General features: G+C 31.4%; 1 long non-coding RNA gene across 1 annotated transcript in view; it reads left to right on the top strand.

Moving 5' to 3' along the window:
- LOC139846492 (uncharacterized) overlaps positions 1-11525 on the top strand; it is an 86244-nt gene extending 74719 nt beyond the window's left edge. The window contains exon 3 of the long non-coding RNA XR_011759078.1: positions 11333-11525. This is a non-coding gene — a long non-coding RNA (uncharacterized lncRNA). The remainder of the gene's footprint in view (positions 1-11332) is intronic.
- The last annotated feature ends 3634 nt before the right edge of the window (positions 11526-15159 follow it).

Here is a 15159-nt window from a genome sequence, read left to right as displayed (position 1 = left end):
CGTCCATCAAATTACTTAACCTGTTTATGTTGTTTCGATGTTCATCATGAGGTATGAGATACAATTCGGTTTTTCATTTTAGCATTTAAACATCATTTGAAGTTATGAAGTCATAGTAGACATATGAAAGTTATAGATGTGATATGAACACCAATACTTGGTCTTTTTAACAGTTATAAAGATTAGAGGACCCAAGAAACATTATGTAATTATAGTTATGAATGAGCAGAGAATGATGTTATGTTTCTTTTCTAAATCCTAGATGATGCATATTATGTGTTTGATGAAATGTCAAAATGAAAAAGAACATAAAATGTTGTGAAGTTATTAAGTTGTTTGCTTTTCATTTGTTGCATTGAGTTACTATTAGTCCAAAAAAAAAAAAATCGGCTACAATTTGCATATCAATGAAGTTTTTTTCGTTTAATCTAAAGCAATGGTATTGTATATGGTTCAACTTTTTTTTTTTTTTTTTTCATATGTTAAACACATGCATTAAATGTCAATGAGTGACAAAACTTATTATACAAGTAACATTTTTCGGTTGCCATTCTATAAAAAGAATTTCTTAAAAATGACATACTGAGTAAAATATAGAATTTGCACTTAATCAAGAACCTATAGTAAAGTTACTGTATTTGTTTTTATATAAGAAAATATTGAGCAATCATATGGAGTAGATTGTATATTGATTAAGGTAGTGGATGCTTAATGAACTTGAGGCTCAAAAATCACAGTGCTCCATATATATTAATCGTATATGATGATGATACTTGTGAGTTGTGATTATATATAGCTTAAGTTTATATTTACTATTCTGTGAGTTATTAGATATCTATTTTAACTGTCATGAATTATTCAAATATGGTAACTAATGATTGTGCAGTAAGGACGCTACTTGGGGTGAAAATGAGTTTGCAGTCAGCTATAAAGGCATGCGGTCTTTTCCCTTTTTTTAAAAAAAGGTAAGGCCCTAAAGTGGAGTTGGTGGGGATTGGATCTAATTCTTTTTTGGAGATTCCCAAGCACCTAACCATTCAACCACCCCTTTGGGGTTGGTCTTTTCCTATTTAGCTTATCGTGGGAGGTGAGTTTTTCTAACTCGAACATAAGCAGCTTAATCGAAGTATCCTTGTGATTTTTCTGACCTTTAACTTGGATATTTAGCTTTATGTGATGAATTTTGATGCTTGAAATATTTTGAGGATTTGATAATTAAAATTGTTCACAACTGTTGATTTTGTTTCCTATTTTTTATATGGCTCATTGAGTTTATTATTTATTGTTTTTAAAATGCCTGTAGAGTTCTGCAAGTTATATTGATTAGTAATTTTGATAGTTTTTTACTCTCTTTTGTTGAAGACCCATTTGACCTTTTGATACATATATTTATGTTTACAACTTCCAATGGGTAATATGGTTTAATACATTTGAACTTAGTCTTGAGAAAAAAAGTTGTACCCATTTCAAGTTTCTGTTCTAAAAGAACCATTTGAGTAATGTAGTTGGACCCATCTATATTGAGGTATTTATATGACATTATGATAGATTTTTATTATAATGCCAATGTTTGAAATTCTTTGGAAGAGGGTTATGACATTCTGCAATTGTTTGGAAGAGCGTTTGACTGTTAGTTGAGTACAAGTATGACTATTAAATTAGTGTTATAGGATGGCTTTCATATTTCTTTTTTTTTAAATGTCATTTTGTCATTTCTTTTTTCACATCGATATAAATATTTACTCTAATAAAATGAATACAGTAGTCAAACTGTAATGATTATTCAAAGTTTTGCAGTTAAAAGTAATCCATGTTCATGTTAAAATGAAGTTGGAAAGAAAAACTATTATGGTGTATCTAATACCTTCATGCACACCAAGTGTATTCTAATTTTTTTCCTACTAATATTATATTGTTGTTGTGTCGATGTTGATGAACTGGTGTGGATGAAGAACTGGTAGTGATTTATTTAAACTAATTACTTTGAATGCGTTTTTAGGTCGAGCTACGGGTGGATTTGGAGTGAATGAGTGGTGTTTATGCATACAATTGGATCCTATTAAAAATCATGTTGTTTGAAATAGGATACACGAGCAAGTATGGTGTTATAATTAAATTGTATGCATAGCTTTATTTGGCAGAAAATATATGTTGTAATTGTAAATATATGTTGTGCAAAAAATATTTGGCGAACTTGACTGCATGTCTTTTTGAAGTTATTTTATTACTTTACAAACCCAAATGTATATTTGCTTCAAGTGTCTGTGTTTTTTTTTTCTTTCTAAAATTTCTATAATCAGACCTTTTTATTAAGGTCTTATATGGCATTTCTGAAGGCTGAACCAGCGGTTTGTTTTCAAGTTTTGGCATTGACTTTCTTTTAGGTATAACCTTATTTTCTCATTTCTATTATGCTTTTGGTCATTATATATACTAAGATGTTGAAATGGGTCATAATGACTAACACCAGTACAACTCATTGTTAATTGGTTCATATTGTTAACCTTAAGATGTCTTTTCAAAATTGTTATTAAGTTATTGGCATTGAATCTTCATCGACTTTTGAAGCAAGTTTCTATCATATAGAAGTAACTGTTAATGCGTATGAGTTTCCATAGGTGGGAAAAAATGTTTAGTGTCGTAATATCTAAAAGTATTAGGTATTTGAATGAGTGATAAAAATGCTAATTAGTTGAAGAGTAGAATAACAAGTAGGTTCAATAATATCTAAGGGTATTAGATATTTGAATGAATGATAAAAATGCTAATGAGATGAAAGTCAATAATACGAGTCAAGAGTTTAACACTAATTTTAAATCCGTTTCAATGTGATTTTTTTCAAAAAAAATTTAGTTGTTATATGTCAGTTGTATATATAGCTTTGTGTAGCATTATATAATTGTAGTTTGTATAAAGTAATGTGTTTATATAGGTTTGTATGGCAATCTGGACCCATTTAGTCACAACTTGATTGATAGTGCTATTTAGTTGTTAACCTATAATTATATTACAGTTTTTTGGGGAATATTACACGTGTTAAATCTTAGGTGCGTATCAAAGAGGTGGATGGTTCCTGAATGGAGAATTGGATAGATTGCAAAAAGTGATCCTGGTACTTTTAAAGAAGTGGTACATGAATTTGGTTTTTTCTTTTCATATACAGTCTAGCACATTCGGAGCTGTCAAACGTATTTTCTGAAAAGGTCTAGCTTCTCGCTAGGGGCAAGTTACTCAGCTAATAACGGGCGTAAACAGTTGTGATTCTGGTTTTTTGTTTTTACAAAACTTTAACCATTATGGTAAATATATATACTTTTTGTGCTTGCAGATTCAAATGGTTTTGGATTGTAGTTTTTGATTGTGGTTGTTTGGATTATTACCCAAAACATTATTCTTTCCTATTTTGTTGAACTTGATAAATTATTCTATATTATCTACATTTTGGTTATATAAGATTCACATTTTGGTTAAATAACATTCGTCAACTTAAATATCTCATTTAACAATAATTTTTTTACAATCCCGAGATTTCACGGGTCTTTTCACTAGTGTTAATAATAATACTGATAATAATACTATAATTTTTAACTACTAATGGTAATAGTTTTGATAATAATAATACCAATGATAATAATATTACTTTGCATTATAATAGTGAATATAATAAATACATTTAACAATAATTATAATAACTACAATTTTAACTAAAATTCATAATAATGTTAATTACTAATTTATTAGTTCTGATAATTATAATAACAATAATAATTGATAACAATAATAATAATAATCATAATAATAATAATAACAATAAAAAGAATAATAATAATAATAATAATAATAATAATAATAATAATAATAATAATAATAATAATAATAATAATAATAATAATAATAATAATAGTAATAATAATGAAAATGCAAAAGTGTATACCCATTTTTAAAGCTTTTTCAAAAAAATTGTCCATGACAGGGCTCGAACCCGTGACCTCTCGCTCCACAACCAACTGCCTAACCATCTGTCTGATCTTTCATTTTCTCATGTATATTGGATTTTAATTGTATTTATCACTAAACTATCGGTTTCCCTTTCTTCCTCACCTCAAATTCCAATTGATCAGACCAGGGGTCGATTCAAACTAATATCACTTTACACAATTTGTTTTAGGACACATAAACTATTATAGATTGATTACATTAATTAAAACAACAGATAAATTTATTTAAAAAGCTGTTAACAGAAAAAATAAAGACCCGTTTGAACTCAAAATCAAATTCAGGTTTAGAGACTATTATAGCCTACGACTCCTGTATGAAAAATGTTTTAAATCTTTATTAGAAACTATCTGGATTGTCAATTAAACTTGATACATCCAGATAATTACGAATTTTGCTATGAACACCTTTGTTGACTTTTTGAAAATTAAACTTTGACTTGAAAATTCATATTCAATTTGAAGAATTGAGAATTGAGAATTGAGGTTTTGCAGCTAGTTTTAGTAATTAATCTCTAACATAACTGCATTCAAGAATTTTAAAAATACATTCGAATTCGAAGTTTTTGAATAAAAGTTTAAGAACAGAGGTTGTAAACTGGGTGTTCTTCAGTTCTCTGTATAATTCGATCTAATTCAGATAAATAGATACAATGTATTAGTTATAGTTGACGTTAGATAGTCTTATTAATTAATTAACTCTGAGATTGATCAATAATATAGAGTACGTGATCAATTCTCAATCAGACAAAAAAAGAAACAGAATAATTGAATAAAAACAATAAAAATCGAATCTGATTATATCTGATTTGTATAATTGAATAAGATATGGAGTAATTTGAAGACAGATAGTACTAATTTGATACAGTCGATCGTGATGTTTAACTGAATCCAATCCAGATATATATAAATTTGTATTAATTAAATAAACATGTTAATAATAATATTAATAATAATAATCATAATAATTATATAAACAATAATAATAATAATAATATTTAACAACTATAAATATGATAATAATCAGTACATATATGAGTTTTATATAAATATTATCAATATTTAATAATTAATAATATTAATAATAATCAAAATACTTAATAATAATAATATCAATAATAATAAGAATCTTAATAATATAATGAACTTAATAATAATAATGATCTTAATAAATTTATTAATAATTAATAATATTGGTGATAAAAATAAAATGATAATAATAATATTCTTAATGATACAATTACTAAATTGTATTATTTTCTAATAATGTTAATATTTATGATTCTTAATGATAAAGGTAATAATAATGTCTGATAATTTTATAATTTATAATTAAGATATAACATGTTATATGTATCAAACCTCATATCTATATTTTTATATTACCAATAATAAAATCTATAATACAGATATTGAAAGTAATAATAATGATAGTATTTATATAACATTTATCTTAACTTGTAATTAACTTTATTAATACTATACTTATTAATTATGTTATATTTAATGTTGATATATATGTATATATATATGTATATGTATATATATATATATATATGTATATATATATATATATTTTGATATAATACAATATTCATATAATCTTTAAGTATATAAAAATTATATTCATATATATATAAATATATTTGTTTTACTAATGACTTAATTATTCTGTGTATTAATTTACAATTTTTAATTTCAATTGATTAAAGTATTATATTAATTCCAAACGTTGTATATTTACTACGTATTTAATTACACACATTTGTTCGTGAATCATCGGTCACAGTCGAAGGTCAATTGAATATATATGAACACAGTTAAAAGTTTTTGAGGTTTCAATATTACAGACTTTGCTTATCTTATCGGAAACATATAAAGATTAAGTTTAAATTTGGTCGGAAATTTCCGGGTCGTCACAAAGCGAGACTCAAGACGGCTTGTGATCGTCAAAAGAGTTATGCCGACCTAAAACGTAAAGACTTTGAATTCAACATGGGTGACCGTGTAATGTTGAAGGTCGCACCTTGGAAAGGTGTGATCCGTTTTGGAAAACGTGGGAAGTTAAACCCGTGATACATTGGTCCTTTCAAAATCTTGGAGCGTGTTGGACCCGTTGCTTACCGTTTGGATCTTCCAACATAATTGAGCTCAGTTCATCCTACCTTTCATGTATCGAAATTGAAGAAGTGTCTTGCTGAACCGGATCATGTCATACCTTTGGAGGAACTTACAATTGACGACAAACTCCACTTTGTGGAAGAGCCTGTTGAGATTATGGACCGTGAGGTCAAAACTTTGAAACACAACAAGATTCCGATGGTCCGAGTACGATGGAATGCCAAGCAAGGACCTGAGTTTACCTGGGAGCGAGAGGATCAAATGATGCAGAAGTATCCTCACCTTTTCCCGACTCCTCCATCTACCTCAGCTTAAAATTTCAGGACGAAATTTTCTTTAACAGGTGGGTAATGTAACGACCCTGGATTTTCCAACGTTTAATTAATAATATTTATTATTAATACTTGTGATTTAATAAATGTATTTTTATGCATTTACTTGTTACCATACATGACTTTGCATGGCCCGAATCGTCTTTGTGACACACGTACATTACACGAATAATATTTTCAAATATTATTTACATTCATGATTAATTTTTATTAATCATTTTTAATTAACTAAGGTTACTAGTTAATTACTTGGGCTTATTTATTTAATTTGTTACATACTTACATACTTGGGCCTTTTATTAATGGATTCTTGTTAATGGACTTGGAAGCCCAGCCTACCCTTCTTAATGGACTATTAGGAGCCCAATAATTTGCTAGTGACTTATTAAGCTTAATACAAGATTAATTAGTATATGGGAATCTAGTTACTAGCACCTTTACATCTCTTTCCCATGTCAATTTCCTTTATTTCCATTCTAAGCTATCACCACTCTCCCATGTTGAAAGAGCATTTGATCCCTTCCTCTTTTCTTCTAAAAACCGTCGGCCATACAAGGGTGGGAGGGAAGTTTTGTTTGCAATTTTGATTACTTATGCACTTGTATTTTCCTCACTTTTACACTCACACATTTACTTGCAATTTCTTTTACTCTCTTTTCTCTTTAACCTTGTAAGTAAAAAGCGTTATGTTCTTCCTTTTTCCTTCCTTAAAACCGAAACCTAAACACCTCATCATCATCATTACTTGTTCTTGTTTAATATTTAATTACTTAATAGTTGTTGTTGTTGTTGTTTACTTGCTTGTTGTAAGAATCAAACTACCTAGTTTATTCTTCATATTATCTTGTTATTTCAAGAACAAACAAGAACATAAACTTTCTAGTTTATGGTTCAACAATTAATGTTTTAAAGATTTAAAGTTCATGAGTTGTAAAAACCATACTTGTGTTCATGTTGTAAACTTAAGGTTTACTTTCTTAAAGATCAAAGCCTTGGCTTGAATGTTTAAAGTATGAACAACCATGAACTTGTTACTTGTAAATTTAACTTATTTCTTTATTTTATACATATTTAAATTCGTGATTCTTATTGTGAGTGGTCAAGTGTTACTAGTTAATCTTGATCTCATTTTTCTTGAACCAAAGTTAACTTTGTAAGTTCAAGAACATGGAAGTTTAACTTTCTAGTTACAACTTCATATACTTTTGATAGATCTAAGTTTCTATAGCTTATGGTCTTCTTATTTTGTTGTAAACAAGAGCTTGTAAGCTTACATACACTTTACAAGATGAGAATCTAAGTTTCATAACTTATGGTTTCATTAAAGTAAAGATTCAAGTGTTATGACTTAGGATTTAACTTAGTAACTTTAGATCTAGACTTTTGGGTCTTGGATCTTCAAGATCTAACTAAGAACTATGTTCTACAACTTAAGATCTTGATTATTTAGTTTACTTTCAAATTTGTAGCTTAATATTACTTTTAGAGTTCATGTATGTGTCGGATCTAAGATCTTGATGTAACTTTGGTTCATCAAACTACTTGCAACACTTAGTTGAGTTATGCTACTTATCTTAGACTTACACTTGTGTTATGATGGTCAAAACTTGGTAAAGATGATGCAAACACATCAACGAGTTGTACACTTGAAGATATATGCATCAAGGATGAGAACCGTGATGAGCATCGAGCACCAAGAACCCACCAGAACACAAAACCTACTGTTTTTCGGGTCTGATCAGAATACCTGGGCTACTGTAAAGTTGATTTTCAGTTAGATCTGTTCGAGTAGATAATTTTTCGTTTAAGACTCGTCTTAATCCGAGTTACGGTTTAGGATCTATGTCCCTCCGAACGTCACTATGTCCTTATAACGTTGTGCTGAAAATTCTGACCTACTCGCACTTAAACCGTTGCCACGGTCAAACGAAGACGAGTTTGGTTCTGGAATTTTTACAGCAACTAAAGGACTCATATACGGAGCCATGGCCACTGGTCCCATCTCAATTCAGTTTGTATGGAGGCCGTGGCGACTGAACGAATTCAGCCTTTATTTCAAACTCTATTCTTGATTGAAACTTACTTTATACTTTTTGTTTAATGATGAATGATGATGATACTTAAGACCTAATTTACATAAATTTAAACCTATTGGGACGATTTACTGACTTAGTAACTTTTGACTTAGGTTGAGGACCTTTTGGACAAACGTACTTGCTTACTTTTCCCGAGTCAACTTTACTACTACTTTTCCACTGTGAGTTATAGCATCCCTTTTTACTTTAACTATTTTGGGAACTGAGAATACATGCGCATTTTATGTTTTACATACTAGGCATGAGTAATTAAACTTTATATATGTGTGGGTTATACAACGGCATAAACTTCCCCTTAGCTCGGTAACGTTTAGTCATTGGTCTTTGAACCGGTGAACGCGAATCTTAGATATGGATCCATAGGGTTTGACACCCCCACTCGGGCTAGTAGCGCTAGCATTTAATGGGTGTTTAATACTTCGTAAACATACGCACTCGCCAAGTGTACTTTCAGGGGGTTATAAAAGTTAAGTTAGTTACCAAGTGCCCACGGTTAAACATATACTTTACATACTGTTTTGAAACGCTCTTTGTAGCACTGAAATCTCGTGGCCTACCTTACATTACTGTTATACTTAAACTGTAGCTCACCAACCTTTGTGTTGACGTTTTTAAGCATGTTTTTCTCAGGTGCTTAAGGTTGCTTGCTTCCGCTGTTGTACTAGTCATGCCTTGTAGACACCCGCTGCGCTTGTTAGAGTTGTCACCACATGAAACGTTTTATTTGCATTCAAACTATGTTACCTTTTGAAACAATGATTTGTAACGACCATTGGGTCACGTACTATTACTAATTGCTTCTGTTCATTGAAGCATACTTTTGTTGTAAGACATTTGATGTTGGTTAAGACATCACCTTTATTCATGAATGCAAACTTCTTTTGAAACCGCATATAGTATTTGACCTTGTAATGATCCTGTTGTTGATGATTCATGCACGATGGTTTTGTACGGGGCATCACAAGTTGATACACACTCACCAATTACAAATTACGGAGTAATTTATATCAACTTGATCAATTATGCACCCAACTTTCCACAAACCTACATTAACATTATCTTGCCTATAAAAGGAGAGCATTTACACGGATAGTTAAAAGACACAAGCATCTTCACAACTTCAATTTCAATTCATTTCATAGTTTTATTTATAGTTTTAATATTTTAATCCAAGTTATAATAGTAGTAAGTTTGTGGTATAATTCAAATTCACGGGTATTGTAGTACTGCTTTTCTACCATTCCAACTCATTGTAAGTCTCCACATCCCAACTTTGTTAATATTATTAAGTATTGTTATTATCGTTGTTATTATTATCGTTTATTATTGTTATTGTTATTATTGTTGTTATTATTATTATTATTTATATTTATCGTCGTTATTATCGTTATTTATTTTTATTATTGTTATCATTTATTATTATTATTATTGTACCCATGTCCACTTTATATAATTTATATTTTTATGCCGTTATAATGTCCAACTAAATACCCATAGTGGTGACTAAATTGTAGAACCTCTGGACAAATGGATTGAACCATATTATAATATTATGATGTAACTTTGACTATTTAATATTAAGTTTAATCACTGACCCATTGTTATATAATTTAATATTTTCACCCCTATTACATAATTTATTAAATTGATAAGCGAAAGTTAATTAAATTTACATAAATTGTGCTTCAACACCTCAGTGATCTAGACGGACATATGGACAAATTATTGACAACAATTTAGAAGTGTGATTCGGTGGTTTGGGTAATATTATAGTTTATATAATCGTGTAATTATAAAAAGGGAAGACCGTTATAATTTCGGTATTAGCGTAAGTTAAAACTGGATTAAATCTCAATTTGAATAGTCGGGGTATAATTTAATTCGCTAAAACGAGATCTAACGAAAGTTAGATTTAACTTTAGTTAATTAAATCTTTATAAATCGAAATATAAATTATAAGGATATATATTAAAACATCGTAATCGGACTTAAAAATAATCCATAATCCAGAGGGGACATATTTTAGTAACCACTACTTTACTTTATTTTAAATCTCATCAATTTCACTTTTTACTACGTAGATAAATTTTAGTTACTTTTTGCCATATTACTTTTTACCATATAGTAAATTTTAATTACTTTTTACTTTTTTGCTATATTGCCATGAAAAACCTTATTTCTTCTATTTTGTCAAATTAGTATAAATTGAATTTTTATTTTCATTAATTTATTATTTAGTTTTAGTTAAATTTAAATTGCGTTTAGCTATAATTAAAGCCTAATCCAAAATCCCCCTTTTAAATAGTTTAACTTTTAGCAATTAAAACACCTGAAAACTCCATTTCCCTGTGGAACGAACCGGATTTATCAAATAAAATATTACTATACGAATAGGACTAGTTGCCTATATGTGTGAAATCAATCCGAAATCATAAAAACGCCATATAATCACAACCAATTCGTGTAATAAAATCAATCCAAATCCGTTCAAAATAAAACGACACGATCACGCACATCATGGCCCTTGTATGTTCAGCTCTTATTCGATTATGCTAGTTCATGACAGTAGCATAGTGCTGGCCTTTGTATGTCAGCACTTAGTTGTTTGTATGCTGGTTCATGATGATAGCATAGAGATGGCCTTGCAGGGTTAGTACTTATGTGTGTATGCTGGTAGGACGTTAGCATAATGTTGTGCTTGTTGCTGATTGATGCTTCAACTTGATCTGTTAGATAGATCCCATTCACTTAGCAGTTGTGCTAATTCCCCACATTTTCACCCTTGCAGGTTCAGGTTGTGCATGTAAGATTCAGGGTGAAGATGGGTTGGTGAAGATATGTTTGACGAGTCGGAACTCTGATGTCGAGTCTTTTATTATGTTTGTTTGAATTTATTTTAATACCCGATTTGTAATTATAACGGACTTTTAATATTTGTGATGATAATAATGTAACATAATACATGTGTCGTTTTATACGGATGTCAGATTTCTAAACAGGTCATTTCCCCGTTGTGTTTAAAAAAAAAACAGGGTGTTACACACGAACATCTAGCCATTGAAAACTCAATTATAAAATAATAACCTCTCTGCTCTTCCATCCATGGAGATAACTGTAACATCTTCCTTCTTGTATAAAGTTCTCATTTTAGCAGTCAAAGTTTCAATATAAAGCTTACTTGTTCTCATCGGCTTTAAAAAGCTATGAGATGCATTTTGACTCCTTATTTGTTGTCGAGTCTATCTTAAATATTTTGTTTCATACATATTCAATAAAATCTTCAGTTGTGAAGTAATTTTTCTCGAGTGCAAGGGTATTGATCACGAGCGAAAGATGGTACCCAACCAAATTTATGATATGCTTTCCTTATCTCTGTAAAATAGCTGTATATAATTTCCTTATCTCAATAAATAAAATACAGATTATAACAAAACTTCTAGATTCCAAAGCTATTATACTCGTACAATAATTCTACTAGCTATCAAACGTGTTTGCATCAACCAAACTGGAAGCAAAATGCACGCTTTACCTAACATATCCATGTTGCCACTTTTAGCGAAAATATAAAACCTCATCCATGTTTTATACCTGTGAATTTTAATTATTGAATTATTGGACAGTAGGCCCCATTAGAGTTGTTTGGGGATAAAGATTATGAAGTGCTTGTTTCTTATAGGCTACTCAAGGATGATGATTTATTGCCTTTGGTTGATTTTATGCATTGTTTTGAAGGGTAAGCTGATATTTTTTTTCATCGCTTATTTTTTTTTTTCGAAAGGCAACAATTTAATTAAAAAGAAGGATACAAAGCGGTTGTGAGACCAATCGGCCACAACCACCCAGAACACGGAGTACAAAGCACGAAAAGATGCTAACACGAATCGATGCTAAGGTTGCATCTTGGAAACACGAAGCTATACTACATATACACTCGGATTATATAACCAAACGTTCCAATCGATTTTAGGACCTTTTATTCTTCGGGAAATCCAGTAAAATGAAGCATCTTGGATCTCATTGATAGCCACTGGAGCGTTCCAACATTTGTTGCGAAAAACCTTGTTGTTTCGATTCTTCCAAATTAGATATGCACTAATCCAAATAACCGCTTGCCAAATCTTGGAACCCACGGAAGAAGTTTGTTGCGAAGGATTATCACGAAGCAGTTCTCTAATGGTGAAATATGTAAAGTTTCCTAAGTTCCACCACTTGAAGATACGCGTCCAAATTTCTTGAGCATGAGAGCAAAATATAAGCGAGTGTTCTACCGTTTCAAGATCGTCGTCGCAGAGAGGACACCGAACGCTATGAAGGTCAATGCCTCTTTTGTCTAACTCGATCCTAACCGGAAGTCTCTTTTGAAGTGCCTGCCACACGATGTAAGACCCTAATCTTCATTGTACAGCAGAGTAAATAGGGTACATGAAGTGTGGTGACCTTGTATATTAAAACTGAGGTCAGAGGGCGAACTGGGCAGGGTGCGCTCAGCGCACACTTAAGGGTGCGCCTGACGTACTCCTCACTGTAGCCGGGTTCTGTTTGTTTTATTCAGATATTTTGATGGGCATTTTGATAATTTCACTTGTGGACGAGTTGGAGGCCAGTAGGTCAGATCTTGGGGTATCATTCACTCCATTTTCAACAACCTTATCTTCTTCACTTTAATTTTGGAGAGAGAGTGTGATTTCTTGAGTGAGAAAGCTTAAATCCAAGAGGAAGAAGTTGTTCTCGGGCCAAAGTGCGGGTATTAAAGTCGTTCATCTACTCACTAGCTACGTTGTGGTTGTAGTGGTAAACTCTAATCTTGATTTCCTCACTTTGATTTTGTGTAGGGTTAGGGTTTGGGTAAATGAAGAACATAAAACCCATATTTGTTGATTTTGAGTGTTCTTGGGTAAGATGGAGTCATGAAGACTCAATGGTAACTAACCTAGGGTTTCAAAGTGTTAATTGATGTTTATGAGTCCTAATTGGTTAGTTAATTACTAGCACACCTAGCTAATTGGTAAATGGGTGTTAGTTGGGTTAGTGGATGACCCGAAATGGGTGTGTTGACTTTAAATGAGTCAAAGGGGTTAATGATTGACCTAGATGGGGATTATGGGTATGAATTACCCTAATTGTGTTATAGTTAGTGTTAATAGACCTTAATCACTAGCTTTTAAGTGATTGACGATGGTCTTGACCCTTAAGGGGCGGTTTTGGTGAAAATGGGGCATTTAATGCATTTAAGTCATTAAATGCACTTGAGTGAATTGTTGGTGTTTAGCCCAACAAGTTTGTTTGTTGATTGAGTACTTATTGTATTAGGTACTCGGTTTTGAAGCATTCGAAAGTATAAAATCATCACCAAATCGTTGAGGTGAGTGGAATAATTATATATGTATGTATATGATTTATTTACTTGTGGGGTATGGGTTAAAGTTCGATGTTGACGATACCATAACCTAGAGTATATTGTTGGTTCGTTTTGATGAGGGTTTAAGTTCGATGTTGACGATACCTCATGTATGGATTTAAAGTTCGATGTTGACGAAGCCATACCGCTATTGTAGTGAAATTCGATGAGGGTTTAAGTTCGATGTTGACGATACCTCATATGTGGGTTTAAGTTCGATGTTGACGATACTACATTTATTGGGACGAATGGGAATTAAGTTCGATGTTGACGATACCATTCGTTGAGCTAGCCTTGTGATTCGAATACTAATGGATGTTGTGAACATCAATGCTTATGTATTGTGTTGTAACGTATTGTGTTGTTGCGTTATATGATATTGTTATACTAGCTTATGTTATCGAGGATTTAGCGTTACACATTATAAAGGTATGCTAATTATGTTGCTAGTATGTATGCGGATATGTTGTAAGTGTTTGCAAGTAAGTAAGTTATATATGTATATGTATAATTATTGCATTCACTAAGCTTTAGCTTACCCTCTCGTTGTTTACCTTTTTATAGGCTCGGGCGTTGACAAGGGTAAGGGCGTACGGTTGGATTAGAGATTCCCGCTTGTTTGATAGGGGACGCTTTTGGATGTGATAGCTTTTGGAGTTTGACCGAGATTTGGGTAGTTTAACCCCAAACACCATGCTCTTAGTGTCGTTTGGAATTTAAACTAATGTGGTCGAAACTCGTGTTTTGTATGAAACTCGTAAAACGGCCGATGTGGGCCCCGTTTTGTAAAACTCATTTTATTATTGAATCGTGTGAGTTTTAACTATTATGACATGTTGTGAAAAGCGTTTCGTCTAAATATGTCGGGAAGTGGGAGATCTTTATTTGAAAAATTGCAAAACCGGACAGAACTGAAAACAGACCTGTGCGCGCCGCGCACCCTGAGGTGGTGCGCGTGGCGCACTCCACTGTTATTTAAAAAAAAAAAAATTGTTTCGCGTATTTGGTTGGTTATTGGGTTGGGTTGTTACACACGAAGATTTGAATTTTCCTCGGAGTCAAGGAATTATGAATTGTTTCTTCACAAACAATACTCGCACCTGCAAAAACCTTTTCTTCCATTATTTTTGATAACTTGTTGACCGTAAATCTACCATTTGAGGACAGCGCCCAACTCCATGAGTCAGGCTTCCCTCGATCGATGGTGACTTAATGTA

Source organism: Rutidosis leptorrhynchoides, chromosome 5 (assembly GCF_046630445.1).
Source record: "Rutidosis leptorrhynchoides isolate AG116_Rl617_1_P2 chromosome 5, CSIRO_AGI_Rlap_v1, whole genome shotgun sequence".
NCBI lineage: Eukaryota > Viridiplantae > Streptophyta > Magnoliopsida > Asterales > Asteraceae > Rutidosis > Rutidosis leptorrhynchoides.
Note: the sequence above shows the minus strand (reverse complement) of the source record. Positions and strands in the feature narration are given on the sequence as shown.